Source organism: Phodopus roborovskii, unplaced genomic scaffold, assembly GCF_943737965.1.
Source record: "Phodopus roborovskii unplaced genomic scaffold, PHOROB, whole genome shotgun sequence".
Taxonomy (NCBI): domain Eukaryota; kingdom Metazoa; phylum Chordata; class Mammalia; order Rodentia; family Cricetidae; genus Phodopus; species Phodopus roborovskii.
Genome location: NW_026126470.1, coordinates 1,133,687 through 1,149,997, shown reverse-complemented (window position 1 = coordinate 1,149,997; position 16,311 = coordinate 1,133,687). Strand labels below are relative to the sequence as shown.

At 41.8% G+C, this 16,311-nt stretch overlaps 1 protein-coding gene across 3 annotated transcripts in view; it reads left to right on the top strand.

The window, feature by feature from the left end:
- LOC127227396 (transmembrane protein 45A) overlaps window positions 1-16,311 on the top strand; it is a 73,334-nt gene that overhangs the window by 6,607 nt on the left and 50,416 nt on the right. The window contains exon 1 of one of the 3 annotated variants that reach the window (XM_051191698.1): window positions 10,857-10,905. The exons of the other annotated variants lie outside the window; for them this stretch is intronic. The gene's annotated coding sequence lies outside the window, so the exon portion shown is untranslated. Of the gene's footprint in view, window positions 1-10,856; window positions 10,906-16,311 lie in introns of those variants that run through there. 3 annotated transcript variants of the gene reach the window in all.

Below are 16,311 nucleotides of genomic sequence, written 5' to 3'. Positions count from 1 at the left end.
TTGTCCAAGCCCTGATTTACGCTGTGCTCTTATTAACTCCACAGTGCAGAGCCAAGGACTCCTGAGTGCCGTACTTATTTCTCAGTAGTAGTGACCAATGTAAGGAGTTTCTCTAGCCATCCTTGGTTATGTATAGTGTTGGGCTTTGTCTACACCATTTGCTTCAGAACTGAGCAGTGATGTGCTCACGTTACTATGAAGCTCTTACTTCACAGAAAGAAGCATGAATTACTACTGTAACAAACCCCTTAGAAGTTAGAGGCAGCACCCTCAAAAAGAAGATGTATCTGAAACCTAGAGAGGAGTGGTAAGGTTTCCAAGATAATACAGGGGTGAAATCGGAATTTAAACCCAAGGTTGCCTATTTCCCGTCCGTGAACTCAGCAGTACACCATGTATACTAGTCTTAAACATGAAATAATCTTGTTACTTGTCACTTTTTCTTCAATCTCAAATAACTTAAATATATTAAAATTTTCTATATGTTTCCTTCCCATTTCTGTATTCCATAAAGATAGCAACACACTCTTTTGCAGACTAGACTGGTCTACAGACCAACTTAAATGACACTGTTTGTACTGGCTTCTTGAAAGACCACAAAGCATTCAGACATTGCATAAATAGATAAATAGTATACATAAAAGTCACCTGTTCTTCTTAGGTCCCCAATGGCTTTTAATTTCATTTGAAAGAAAGCCACATGTTTACCCTGTCCTAGGAAGTCTTGGGTTGTTCATCTGGCTTTGTTCCTGTATCCATAGTTTCTCTCTCCTTTTTTTTTTTTTTTTTTTTTTTGAGATTATAAACACACCACATCCTCCTTTCCTCCCTTCAAACCTTCACAAATAGCACCCCCCTCCACTTCTCTGTCTTTCAAATTCATAGTGTCTTTTTGCTTTCCCTGTGGCTACCTGTGTGTATTTCTAAATATATCAATACAACCTGTTCATTCTGTATAGGGTTACCTGTAGAAATACAATTCAGGGCAGACCATCCAGTTTGGACAATCAATGGATGTGCCCTTCCCTGGGGAAGACTTTCTGTACTCTCAGCATTCCTTAGTGGCCTATAGTCCCTTGTGTCGGGCTGAGGCCTCATGAGCTCTCCCCATCCACGATAGCATGCCATCGTTGTCATCATTGTTCAGCTAATGTTTAGGCAACTGTGTTGTTGAAACTTGATGGGTGTAGCTTCAGACACATCTAGAAGACACAATCTGACAGCCAACTCCTTGTTCCTCTGACTCTTAATAATCTTTCCATCCCCTCTTCTGAGCCTGAGATGCAGGAGTTGATTTGCAGATGTATCCATTGAGACTGGGCTCCACAGCACTGCATTTTGATTGGTTGTGGTTTTCATCAGGGTTCTCCTTCTGTTGCAAACAGAAGTTTTCTTGATGAGGGAGTGTGGATGACAACACATGTCTGTGGGTATAAGGACACATATTGAGAATGTAGTTAGGGACTGTGCTGATTTAATACAGTGGCTGTTGCAGGTTCTTCTCGGTCCCTGACTTCATTAGCCCTGGATAGTTGGCTATGTTTCCAGTATCATTTCCAGCATCGTTTCCCCCTTATTGAGCAGGTCTTAAGTCCAATTAAAGGTATGTGTGTCAGTACTGCACCCTAAGGGTTATTTTGCACTGCTGGTTATTTTTGTGACTCATAGGCATCACAGTTTGGGAGGACTACTGGTTGCTCCCTTCTTCAGAAGATTGCATGGTGCCTTCTGATATGGCGAGAGCTAAGTCCTCAGAGAGGAGAGTTTCAGGTCAGTTCCAGCACAGGGGCTCTGTGTCGAAAGTGTGTAGTGCCCACTCTCTTCCAGCTTCCATCCCTACCTTTGTTCACTAAGTGTCCCTGGTGCTAATAAAGAGTGTTCAGGTTTTGGTGAACAGGGTGTTTACGTGGTGAATGAACAATGATTGAGGATACATTTTGATTTGTTCTTTCATCTATTAGATCAAGCATGGATAAGCACCTCCATTACAGCCTCTCAGCCAGTGAGAAGCTCTGATTTGAGAATGAGCAAAATGTGAGGTCTAAAATCAAGTCTCAGAAGAGAATCTGAGCAACTTAGGTTGGGTAGAATAACTTGATGATCCTCTGGCCACCTTATCGTGAAGATAAATCTTTTCAGTTCATGCGTCCTATGTGTTTTCAGACTGCTTGTTTCCTTCAGAAAAGACAAGGTTGTGGAGAGCTCATTCCAATGCTTGAAACTGGGGAATAAAACAATGGTAGTGCATTCTTGCTACCTTGGTCCCATCAGGGAGGATTCCTTAGTGGAGAGCATTACTACCATTGTTCAGTGCTCAGAGAACTGAGGAAAAATATCTACTCTAGCTGAAGAGCTTCCTGACTGGTTTAGCTTTGGCCTTTGATGATTTTGGTCCACAGAGTCTTCTGTACGGAAGTACCTGGGACCCTTACCTTTCTCACCACTGTGCATGCCTGCGGCAATGAATGCCAAGGCAGTAGTTACAGCCAGGAGAGTAAATGCCAAGGCAGTAGTTACTGCCAGGAGAGTTCATGGAGCCACACAGAGCCGTTGCCTCTGGAGAGCTGAAGTGACTATACCTGTGATTTTTTTTTGGGGGGGGTCTGTTGTTTACTCCAGAGATTTCTAGGCTCACAGAAGATGATCCCTCTGCCTTTTGCTAAGTAACTATCATCGCAGTGGCAAACATTTTTATATTTTAGTTTTAAGACACTTATATTTAATATATTTGGAAGTCAGCATTCCTTCCTCCCTCCCTCCTTCCCTCCCTCCCTCCCTTCCTTCTTTCCATGGCTCTGAAGTAGGCAATTCAAGGACCATTCTTGGATAATGGCTAAAAAAGTATCGTTACTTTGTAATCTTTGTATTTGATGAAAAATGGGCTGAATTTTGAAGCTTTAACTCTCCTACTGCAGATAAGTAACATAGCTGGATTTACCTTTGGCTTAATATACCTAAAGATATCAGATAAAATATTTAAGTCAGTGGTTTGTATAACCCTGTCCATGGAACACTGTGTAAAACCCAGAAGCCAGAGGACAAAGAGATGTGTATTCTCACAACTTCAGATCATCACTTGGAGAGAGAGAGTCTAAATGAGAAGATTGTACACAGGTGGAATTCAGACTTCTTGAATGGAGGCATTGATGAGAACTTGGGAGAGAATGAAGATGACTAGAGTTAGAACAAAGCACTTGAAATAAAGAGAGCTATAGGAAGAAGGAGGGGTCTTATATAACCTCAGGGGATCCCCAGAAGGAATCAGCATTATATTATTAGCAAAGAAGGGCTTTTGGGGAAACTAATGGAAACTATGTGCCAGGATTGAGGGTTGTTACCTTTTACACATACCCCCTACAAATTTATGATGTGGAAACTTAATTTCCAGTGTTGTATGCTAATGGTCATGTGGTGGTAGGTCCTACAGGAAGTGACTGGGATTAGATGATGTCACAAGGGCTGAGCCTTTGTAAAGGCATTGATGGCTTCTCAAGAAGAGGAAGAGGTTGTACTAGCTGTTCTGCTGTCCTCTGCTCATTCTGAGGAAACACAAAGTCAACTAGCTGTTCTGCTGTCCTCTGCTCATTCTGAGGAAACACAAAGTCACGCATCCTTGGAAAATCTTCCTGGATAGTGGGGAATTGCTGGCACCAGGCTCTGGGCTGCTCTGCGTGTGCTGCAAATCAAAAAGTAGCAATCTCCCTAAGACTCCAACTGTTTCCAGTCACTTAGCCTTATCCCAGACAGAGCTGAAAAATATTTATAAGAATTAAAATAAATCCTCTCCCAATTCAGGTAAAAATCTACACTGTATGGCACCTCAAAATAGTTAAGTCAACTGTTTTTTAAAAGGATGGTGCCAAGCCACCTTGAGAAGGAGTTTTTCCATGCTTGGTTAAGTCAAATAATTGACTTCAGTGTAACATTTTGGACATAACAAACCAGAGACTGCCAGACTATTGTCTGTGTTGATATTTGCTTTGGCTCCTGAGGAGCAGCTCATCTTTGATATCTGCTATTGTTTAAACAAACACATTTTCCTCTGTTTGCTACCTCTACGTTGAATTATAGCATGATAAACTCTGCTAAGATATTATCCAGCTAGCTAAACTCTGCTAAGATATTATCCAGCTACAGGATAAGTTCTGAGTAATGGACAGTGAAGGTAAGTAATCGAGGCAGTGCTAATTTCTGAGGTGACTGAGTGACTAAGACTCAGAAATCTTAGAGGGGAGTAAGGGCTACACTGGGGGCTAGCCCTGAAGCAGAGGCCGATGATGGACACTTTCATTATCAAAGGTCAGAGTCTACACTGGTCTCTGGACACCAGCTCTGCAGGCCCCAACCAAGTGCCACAGGTTGGGCCTGGCTGTCTCTCCTCCCTCTATAACTTTGACAGCTTTTAACTTGCTTTCCAGGGCTTTTTGTCAGATCCATTCCTCCCCAACTCTGAGGGCCAGCCTGTCACTCTAACCTCTGCATGTCTTTGTGAGACATTTCCCTGACAGAACAAGTTTTGTTCAAATTGATAGGAATTGAGCCCAGGTGTTCTTTCTGACTAAGCCTGTGCAGAAACGGGGCATTTTTTTTTTTTTAAAAAAAAACCCCTATAACTTACTAGATTGTTGCTGGCTAGAAAATCCATGTGTTTTGAAGTTTCAGCTCACATCACAATGGGTGTCACTATCATTATGTAACCAACATTTTACCTGTGGGGAAATTCAGACACAAGTAAAGGGTCAATCTTTCTAAAAATTGATTTCTGGCCAATGGTCTTGGAACATTCCCAGTGGTACCTGCTGTGCATAGAGGGTTTAGACATGGAGTCTAGGCAAGTAGGACAAGTGGAAGTCAGCATCGCCATCACAGTGATGGACTTCAGAGTCGGAACGATTCACTTGATTCTTTTACAGGGTGTAACGATTACACCACAACCCTAGACATATTCCATCAAGTGTGCTTCTGGATGAGGTTGTAGGTTTTGTTTTTTGTCTTTTGTTTTTGTTTGTTTGTTTGTTTTGTTTTTTTCCAAGAGAAAGGGACAATGAGAGGAGATTAAGATGCTTATTGCTTCTGTCTCATGTGCTCAGTCAGAATTGGCCTCTGTATTTCTGGACACATCTGAGAAGGTGAGGCCAAGAACAAGGTATGCTCTCTGCAGGGAAATGCACTGAAACTTGATACCATCTAGGTGATGTTAATTGTGAAAAGTCTTGCTGGTTTGCCTTTGGTTTATAATTATGTTTCTGTGGTGGCGATAAGCAAAATAGGGTGGGGTGAGTGAATGAAATTGTTTTCAGATAAGCAGCAACACGCTGACAGGTACTCAGAGGGAGGTGGTTTTGTTGGAGGAGAATTAGTGTGACCGTGGGAAAGCAATCAAGAGCATGTGACTTTATCATAGCCTCGGTCTTTTCCTTCCTTCCTTCCTTCCTTCCTTCCTTCCTTCCTTCCTTCTTCCTTCCTTCCTCACTCCCTCCCTTCCTCCTTCCCTTCCTATCTTTTTCTGCCCTCATTTCTTTTTCGACATGCACATATAGTTTCAACTATTTTCTTTATTACAATACATTAAAGTCTAGGCATAATAAAGAGAAAAAGACTAGAACAGTATATATTAGATTGAGATAAAAATTCTACAAGAAGGTTGACAAGATAAACCCAATTAAGCCAAGCTGTCCTTGCAGTGTGGTGACTGCTAATTATTATTTGTAGGTCTACTTAGAGGCCATCCACTTATCACATTCCACCTCCATACTTACAGTGAGCTATTTTCTAATTAAAGCAAATTAGGTTTTTTCTTGTCTTTTTTGAAATAAAATATATAAACAAAGGACTCGTGAGCTTAAAAAAACAAAAACATAAAAAGGCCAAAAAAAAAAAAAAAAAAAAAAAGTGTTATGAGACCAAAGAATCTCCAAAATTATCATTGAGTTTGTTTTGTGCTGGCCATCCACTGTTGGGCATGGGGCCTGCCGAAGAATTATTTATATATTCAGTAATACGACGTTGGAGGAAAAAAAAATCTTTCCTTGTGAGCTGTTTTCAGTTGGAGATAGCTTCTGGGTTAGGGATGGGAGCTCACGTCCACTTCCCCTCTCAACATTGGGACCCTATCTGACTTGAATCTTGGAAGGCCCTGTGCATGCATGCTCCACAGTCTCTGTGAGTTCATACAGGCATCCATCTTTTGTCTGAAAGGCACTCTTACAGTCTCTCAGAAGCACAGTATTGTCAGTGTTGTTTTCTCTAACCCACTAGTCTCTCTTTCCTATATTCTTGCACCATTTCCCAAGCCTGTAATTATCGTTCTGAAATTCCTGCCAGTCTGATTCGCATAGAAATTACACAAAATTCTGACAAGAGTCTGACTGATGGTCCTACTCATTGCACAAATCTTGTATTGGACTTAAGGAGAATTTGCACACCATCATAGAGAGCCTTCCTTAGTTTTCCTGAAATTTAGAGGACCCTCCCCCACCTAAATTTCTTAAGTGTTAGAAATTTTGAAAAGTTAAGAATAGAAGGAGCTCAATTAAGGGGGAGTTTGATGATTTTGAGGTGTCCTTGTTAGTATTCAGGCATTTGTACTGGCCTGCCCTTGGGGTTCTGACAGGATAAGCCCTCAGCTTCAGCCACTAAGAGCACCAGCTGTGCACATTCACTATATTCCCTTTTAAAATGGCCCTGCCCACCTCCCATCTCTGTCTGCTTGTCTGTTTCTTTCTCTCTTTCTCTTTCTTTCTCTCTCTCTCTGTCCTCTTTTCTCTTCTACTGATCTTGTTTCCAGAGGCCAGTCTACCCCTGGAGGGTATAGTGTGAAGTACTTATCTCAATCCCTTCCTCCAGTCACAATGAATGTGAAGTGGTTGGCTTGGTAGGTTGACCCAGGTGAGAGGAACAGACCCTTAGGTAAGCAACATTCCCATGGTAACCTTGTACTTTTATGTCTACATGCTTCACACCTAAGTAAGATGGTTGGACAGTTTCACAGAAATGACTAATCAGAAGACAAGTTTGGTGAGAGAAAAGCAAATTAGAGTAGTTACTATTCAGTGATGGGAGAAGTACCAGTTAACGGAGTCACTTCCTGATTGAGAAACACCGTGTCTTCTGGCAAATCTGGAGTTTCACCAATGGATTGACAACCAGGTTTGTGTGTCTGATGACATTCATTGAAGAGGGCTATGGGGCAGGTATCTATAAGATGAGTTGGGGTGGAGACTGCCAGAAGCAAGCAAAACGTCCAGGGAGAAACTGTGAACGTGAGGAAGGAAAGAGACTTGGGAGTGGAGCTGGTGCAGGGCCGATGCTAGAGAAACAGGCTTTTCTTGAGTGGGGAGTAGCATCTTCCAGGCTGGAGCCATTGTACAACACATCTTCAGCACTCACAACCCTTGGGGACTTGGACAAAACTAAAAGTGTAGTAGTTTAAACATTTTCATCATCAGTTGCTCTTTGGTATACACAGAGAGGGGTGTGTGTGTGTGTGTGTGTGTGTGTGTGTGTGTGTGTGTGAATGTGTGTTCACGTAAATGTGTGTGTGAGAGGATGAGTGTATTGGTGTGTGGGATGAGTATGCTTGTGACAGTGACTGTGGTGCTTGTGTACTGAAGTCAAGCCAGATAAATGCCTTAGAAGATAGGTGTGGGCTATGACAGACAACAGTTGGTTTACCATGTCTCAAATAAAAATTAATTTGATAATGTACAAAATATGAATTTTGATTTATACAAACATAGTCTGAATGCTGCCTTTACCATGCATTTGAGACTTTATGCAAATAACTTAACCTCTGGACTTCAGTTCTTTTACTTATGAAGGGTGTGATATCAGTTTCTCCAGATGGTAAGCATCTAATGGGGTAATGTGAGCAAAGAATTTGTGGCACTATCTGTCACCTTGAGTCTGCCAACCCCTTTCCTAGCTCTGATCTCTAACATTAGGACCATGTTCTGCCAAGTTTGACTCTTAAAATCACAAGTATCTTCCCAGGCGGCTTCTTGTGAATTGTAGATAATTTAAGGAAAGCTGAAGCTACCTAATTCTAATGTGTCTGTGTAAATACCATTTATTTTATGCTAGACTCTACCATGGCTATTTGCCAGGCAGAGAAAACATTGAAGTTATACATCTCTAATGCTGAATTTTTATCTCATATGCTTTCTGGACATTTTCCCTTTCTGGCACCATTTACTAAACAGCCTTCCATCCACTGTAAATTTCTATCCACATTTCCAGTCCATCATTTATCCATCCATTCATCTGCCTTGCACCTAGGCCTTTCATATGGAAATATTTAGTGCATGCTAGTTCTGAGCACTAGGAATCTGGCAGAGAAGAAGAAACCCTCCATTCATAAAACAGGATTTATAGGGCATTCTTTCTTATACAGAAAAGGGTGTGGAATATAATAAGTCAATGACAGTAAATTATGCAGCATAATAAAAGACAATTATTATAGAAAAAGTAAAGTGAGAAAAGAGGGATGCGGCGTTGAAACAACTTTTAAAATACGGTGATGTCAGGAAATCCCTTTTGAATATCTTTAGAGGAAGAGCATTCTGAGCAGGAAGACTTGCAGCTGCCAATGCCCTAGGGAGGAGGCAAGTCTGGCGTGTTGAAGGAGGAGCAGGAAGACAGTGTAGCTGCTGGGAAAGAGGCTCTGACTAGAGGATGTTGAAGAAGGGATGATCTAGCTTGCGTGGGTCATGGTAGGGCTGGATGCTTGTGCGAATTTGGGCTTGGACATCAGTACAACAGCACGGACTGCTGTATTGAGAATAGTCTGGCTGGGGCAGAGGCAAAATTGAGTCCAGCTGGGGGAATTGTCTTTGTTACTGTTCTATTGCTGTGAAGAGACATCATGAGCAAGGCACCTTATAGAAGGATGCATTCATTGGGGGCTTGCTTACAGTTTCAGAGGGTGAGACTGGGTCTGTCATGAGCGTTTTAAATCTCAAAGCTCACCCCTGATGGCATACCTTCTCCAGTAAGGCCACCACACCATCTAGCCCTTCCCAAAGCTGGTCCTTCCACTAGGGGGTCTAGTATTTATATATATAAGTCTATGGGGGCCATTAGCAATTTAAAATACCTCAGGGACCATTGTAATGGTCTATGCAGGACCGGTAGCTATGGGGGTGATGAGAACTGGCCAGATCCCAGGCATATTTGGAGATGGAGTGATTTTCATTAGATTGGATGTGGGAGATGAGAGTCAATGCAAAGTCAAGTATGACTAAGTTTTGTAGTGAGCAGGTCTGCCCTAGTCATATATGTTAGGAGCTATGTTCTGGACAGTTCTCAGTTTTAGAGGCATGCCAGACCCTTGGGTAGAGAAGCCAAGTGAAGAGAAGCTTACGCAGGAAGAAGTCTAGCCTGAGATGGGCACATGGCACAGTGTTTCAAACTGAAGCAGAATGAGATCCCAGAACTAAGCAAAGGCAGAAACGTGCCTAATGAAAGCATCACTCAGACATGCCAGTTTTCAGAAGTTAGAAAAGAAGTGGCCAGAAAACAGATGGAAGTCATTTTTCAGGAATGAGGCAGTGCTTAGCCCACATGAGATGAAGCTGGGATTGAACACGGAAGTGCCAGATTCTGTTGACCTGCGTAGGGAGCTAGCATGATGGAAGAATGGCAAATGTTCTCCCAATAAGGTGGGGCATGGTGAAGGCAGAGGCCATCAAATTGCTGGCAAGATCTGCTCACCCCCAAACCAGAAGATCCCAATCCCTCCAAGTTTACTCTCTCATTCACGTTTATTTTGCTAACTCTGTTGTTTCTCTTTGTCAGCTTCTCGAAATGAGCTAAGATGGGATTCCATTCTAAATGAGTTTGTCTCCAGCCTCCGTCAATTCCACAGCCTGCAACGACTTCTGTCTCTGTCCAGTGATGGCATGACTGTGCACATCACCTTAGGATGGGAGGCAAAGCTAGGAGCTAAGTTCTGTCTTCCATGTGCTCAGGTCCCCTTAGCAACATGGATAAATGGGGCCCTGGCAAAGTCTGTCTCTGTCTGAAGTGGGATGTGGTATGGGTGAACTGTAGGCTCTTCTGAGCTCATGTTGGCAAGCTTTATTTTCCTCTCAATTGTTGCATCTTCTTGTCTGGACCTGTGGAGGCACAAATCAGCTTGAATGTTTCCACACATGCCCTGTGGTTGTCTGCCTTGTTACATTGTGCCATCTAGGTCTGGCATCTTGCTGGCCATGCAAGCTATAAGAAGAGAAGATGCCGGAGTAGCTCAGACAAGTGGCCTGGTTCCTGGTTGAGGTCATCAGATATTGCTTGCAACTCTCAGCTGGTGACTACAAAGTGTCTCTGTGACTTTGTGGATTTTTTAAATGCTGGTTTGTTGCCTCGGGCTGATTTAGGAGTTTTGTCGTAGTGCTTCCCTAAGCCTCTTCTGAGGTAGTCATTGTTCTCCAGTGATCTTCTGGTGTCTTATCCCAGTGTCACGCCTACAGTTAAGATAAGGACAAACTGTTGTGGAATATTAGGTTAAGATGTGTTACATTTGTTTATGCTGTGGAATGATTGTTTAATGATGCAAAGATGTGTTGCATTCTTTTATGTTGCATTGAATATTAGTTTAATATGTGTTACATTTGTTTATGCTATGGAATGATTGTTTAATGGTGCAAAGATGTGTTACATTCTTTTATGTTGCATTTCTTTAACTCTGTGAATCTTCTATACTTTGCCTGCCTAAAACACCTGATTGTTCTAATAAAGCCATTAATGGCCAATAGCTAGGCAGGAAAGAGAAAGGCAGGGCTGGCAGGCAGAGAGAATAAATAGAAGTGAATGGGGAGAGGGAGGAGCGAGAAAAGGAGGAGAGGAGGTCACCAGGAGCCAGACACCTAGCCACACAGCCAGCGACAGAGTAAGAGGGAACCAGAGGTATGTAGAACAGAGGAAGGTAAAAGCCAAGAGGGAAAAGGTAGATGGGATAATTTAAGAAAAGCTGGCTAGAAACAAGTCAATCTAGGGCTGGGCATTCATAAGTGAGAATAAGTCTCCATGTATATTTATTTGGGAGCGTGGCCCCCAAAGAGCAAAGAGGAAAAAAAAAAAACCAGCTACAACATGTTGGAAAATGAACACTGATGGTTGTGAATGAAACCTCCCCGACTCCCCGAGGATGTCAACCCTTCATCCATCCACCCCCACCCCACCTCCATACTCAAAGCATTTATTGCCATTTCTTTTTTTCTTTTCTTTTTTTTTTTTTAAAGTCTACTCTTCCTGGGCCTTTTGTGGCTGGAAGAGGAGGTGGGGGATGTTCTGGGCAAAGGTTGGAGGCTGGCTTTAGCCTTCATCTGTTACTCAGGGCTGTGTGGGAGATGTACTCTTAGTCGCTCAGATTGGTGACTTCCCAGAATGTAATTTTTCTTGCTTACTTTGACTCTACTCATGTGCATTTTGTTGTTTTTAATGCTGTGAGGCTATATTGCCCCACCTTCCATCTGAACTCCAGAAACAGGTTGGTTTTGCCCTGCACTGATGTTTCAGAGCTATTAGGCTAGGCCCTGCCAGGCTATTAAGCTAGACCCCGCCTAGTGTCATAGCCACAGTGTTCCATCAACTTGGCCCTTTAAACATGGAATTCTTTTCTATATTTGCTCTAATTATTAGCATGTTGATATGTTGATGGCAGACATTAACAGCTTCACTGACTTTCTGTGTATGCATAAATTATGCACTGGTTATGTCTGTGTACCGTCCTACTCTCTCCTCCCTTGTCTCCTACTCCCCCTTACGCTGTTTTCACCATTCCTGTTTCTGATTTATTTCCCTTAAACTGACGCTCTCCTCCACATCAGTTTTCCTGTAAATGGCTGGATTTCTTCCTCGTGCATATTGCATCTATGATATTTTTATGCATCTATTGAAAAGCAGATACTTCTTTTATATGCCCACTTCATTCCCTTTGACATGTGTATCTAGCAGTGGTGGTTTTTGAGAAACCTCCATGTTAGTATCTATAGTGTCAGTTCAGATTTGTACACACACCAACAGTATATGCAGGCCTTCTTCTGTGCCCTCACAAGCCTCTATTATATTCTGGTTCGTTAATGAAGTTTTTTTGTTGTTGTTGTTAATTTCATAGTGGTGTATGATGTCGTATTTTGAATATATTCTCTCCATGTTCCCTGCCTTTCCCTTCCCTGTATCTCTTTCCCTTCCCATTATTGTTTCTTGTTGACAACGGTTGGCAAGAGATATTTAGCATTTTTCCAGTATGACTGTTGGCCATTTGTACATATTTTTGAAAAGTGCTTATTTGACCACTTTCCCTTTTGTTTCTTGTTAAGTTCTTGGAGTAAATTATATGTGCTGGTTATTGACACTCATGCCCTTTCTGATAAAGTTGATAATGGTCAAGTGCCCTTCCATTCTGCCAACTGTTCCTTCATTCTGGCGACTGCATTCTTGATTGCACAAAAGCCTCTAAATCTGAAATAATCCCACTTGTAGGGTATTCCTGTCCGTTGTGCTTGAAATCCCTGAAATGAAATCATTGTCTTTGCAAGCTATAAAGTAGTCTTATATTTTCCTCTGGTATTTCCAGCATTTCAAGTCTGACTTAGGTTTTGTGGTCTGTTTGGTTAATTTTTGTAGAGGATGAGGAATAGTATTCAGAGTTCATGTGGATATACAATTTTTCCATCAGAGTTTATGGAAACTGTCCAGTGCTTGATATTCATTTTTGTCAACTTCTTCAAAAATTGGTTGGTTGAGTATGCATGGGTTTATTTTTTCTGGGTCCTTTATCCCTTTCTATCCCTTTATATGTCTTCCAAGATGACTTTTTCTTTTCTTTTTTCTTTTTGTGATGGCCTTCTTCCTAAGTGGAGGTGACAACACATCTTGATGTCTTGGCTTGCTATGTAATGTCGACTTTATTTGCAGCTGGGCACGGCAGTGCAGTAACACCGTGGCTTTGTTGGTAGTGATTGGTAGGTCTTCGAACAATGCCTAACCTATGAGGCTTGAAATGACTCACTTTCCTGTAGGACTTACAAGAGCTGTAACACTCTAGTAATTTAGGCAGCTGTGGTCAGGAGAGTAGGATATGAGGAGGGCACCCTCTGTGGTTCTTTATACAATGGGGTTGGTAGCCTATCAAGTGATGGGAATTTCCATAGGCAGTGTCGAGACTGGTTAAAGTGATTCTGGATCATGATGAAGGATGTGAAACTCTTATCTACTGATTAGACACTGCTGCAGATTCATACACTTTCTAAGGAGATGATTGGGCTGGAGTCATAGCTCTTTCATTCACACACAGCCTCATTACAGGGCACATCTGATAAGGCTTGTGTTTGACAAGTATAGAGGACCCACACAGGTGCAGTGCCAACAAAAGTTGCACAATGCTTCTCTCCTGCTAAGTGGGTGTGTCTTTTTAGGAGTGACATCTTGCTGAGCCCACCTGAGAAAAAGCTGTACCATGAGTGCCTTTACCTGCCCCTGTTACCCCCAAGTTGAAATGTCTTTCAGGGTTTGAATTTATAATAAGTTAAGAGTCGAATATAATTCATCTTAACTGCAATGAGAATGAGCTCAGTTTGAAAAAAAAAACTGCCCAATGTCTGTAAGGCACTGGGTTAGAACTCCAAATGCAACAACAACAACAAAAAAATAAATAAATAAAATAAAATAAAATAAAACATCAACAGAAACAGAAAAGCAGAAAAAGTCAAAAATAATAAAAGGAACATACAAAAAAGAAAGGGAAAATCCTATTGGCAAAGATTCTGGGACCAGTGAGGATTGAAAGGGGCAGATGTTATCTATGCTGAGTTCTGCCTCTTTCAGCATCATCTTAGGCTGAGTGCATGGGTACTGGCTAGGGGCTTGCACCTCTGTATGCATGTACACTCATTTACACAAACACACACCCTGAATTCTTTTAGTCATAGTACCCAACAAGTATCAAGCAGGAGTGAGTTGCAGCTGAAACAAACTTGAAATTCCTCTTGAGTTTCAAGGTGGAAGGGGTTAGGACAGAATGTGAGCTATGTCAGATCTTGAAGCATCTTATGTATGTATTCATGTGTGTATGTATGTATATATGTATGAATGTATGTATGTACTTATTCATTTTGTTTAATGGTATGGAAGCATGCCAGAACTAGTCCCCAGGCCACTCACAAAGCATTTAAGGATAATGGAACCACAAAGTTCTACGATGGATGGGTGGTCACCCTTCAAGGGCTGATGGGAGATTCCACGACTTGCCAATTCTAGAGGGCAGTATTTCTCTCTCCCTCCCCAGCGTTACAGCTCACACCCCTATGTCATAGAACTCTAAGTGTAGAGTCATTCCCTAAACCCAAGACATCGTTGAGCAGTCCCTTCTTCAGTTTGTGAAGTGTAATATCCGTGAGGTCTTAAAATGAGAATATGTTTTTCTGTCTTCCCGTGACCCAAATAGAATCATCTCAATGTACAGGACCATTCCAAAACAGCTGTAGGTTTCAACACTGAGAGAGTTCACCAGAAGATACAATACAGTTATTTAAAGCTAGCCTGCTCTGTAGACCACAGGGATATTTTTGTTTTGTTTTTATTTTTTATTTATAGTGGCAGTAAGCATGCAAGATGTCCATTGTTTTGTTAACAGAGCTTTCTCTGTCACTAGGAGTCTTTCTTTACTCCCTCCCCTACCAAATGGGACCTTATATACCCAGCAACCATGGTGTTGAGTGGCAGATGCTATTAGGGTGTTGTCCCAAGACTGAATTTCAGCTCTCTCCTATGGCTACACAGCCTAACAAGCAGATATACTCTTGTTTTAGCTCTATGCTGTAGAGGAACAGGCTAGTTCTTGGTGCCTCTATTATATTTCGTCTTGCCCTACTCTAAGTGGAGATCTGTTTCAAAATTCCTAACTTCCTGGTGCTGCCCATTCATCTCTTGTAGTCTTCACTCAGCACTTCCAGTTTACAGATCTTTTAAAAAGGTTTTTTATTTATTTTATATGTATGTGTGATTGAATATGTGTATCACATATGTGCAGGTGTTCAGATGCCAGGATAGGCTGTCAGATCTGGAGCGGAAGTTAAAAGTAGTTGTAAGATGCCATGTGGGTGCTGGGAACTGAACCTGAGTCCTCTGAAAGAATAAGAAGTGCTCTAAACCACTGAGCCATCTCTCCAGCCCACTTCCAACTCTCTGTGGGATAGAATGCATGGTCATGGTATTATTTATGAAAAGGAGTGAGTTCATTTTTTTAGTATGAGAATTATTTATGTCTGTTTAGTAGATCCCTTGACTCTTCCTTACTCTCACCTGGTTGTTGCTGGAACTTAGAAAGGGGGTGGGATTTAGATTTCCTTCTGGTGCAGCTCTTCCCAACTGGGAGCAAATCAATGTTCTGAAGCAAAGGTAAGGAGTTATAACAAAATGACTTAAAGAGCATATATGAATTCCACTCATAAATGTTCTTCATGCTAGCAGATTAGAAGTAAGGAAGAGTTAAGTTCCTTTTGTCATATCCAATACTTAAGAGATTCTGACAACACTTGTCCTTGGGTGTAGATGAAGAGAAGAAGGTTACAATACTGCATGTCCTCTCTTTAGGCCAGCAGGGGCTCTCAACTCTTTGACCACACAGTAATTAGTGTCGTTTTCTCTTACTTCACTACATTGTTGCAATGTTTCACATGGCTTCCACATATTCCTGAGCACTTAGTTTTGTTACATTCTCAGTAACTTAGTCTATGTTTCTTACAGGTTGCTTTAAGGTGTTTTGGGGTGCTCTGTTGACACTCTATTCACAGTGCTGTGACCCATGTGTGGGTGACTGGTCTGAGAATGCAGATATTGCTGTTTTCTTTTAGTCCTTTGGACATTGTGGTACAATGGAGTGGATTCTTAGATTCAAATGGACATGATCATTAGTTTATTCATTCATTCATTTACTTAGTAGACAACCCCATTCAAGAAGTGTTGGATCACGAGGATACAAAGATAAGGGATGTTTTGTCTATATCCTAAAAGCCGAAGAGAACATACAAATAAATGGCAGTGCCTAGAGAATACAGAAAAGGGAGAATCTCACCTTAGAGGGAGGATCAGAGAAGATCCTGAAATAACATGACTGGAACAGAGGAAGAGCCTGAACCTACCTTCTTCTAAATCTCCTCCTCCTTTCCCTCCTCATCCTCTTCACCCTCTGTCTTTGGAGCTGAGTTGTCTAAAACATGTTACTTGGGTGAAGAAGTGAGAAGGCTGATAACTAGATTCAGGAAAGGAAGTCAGAGCTTATATTGGGAGATACAAGTGGATCATTTGTTC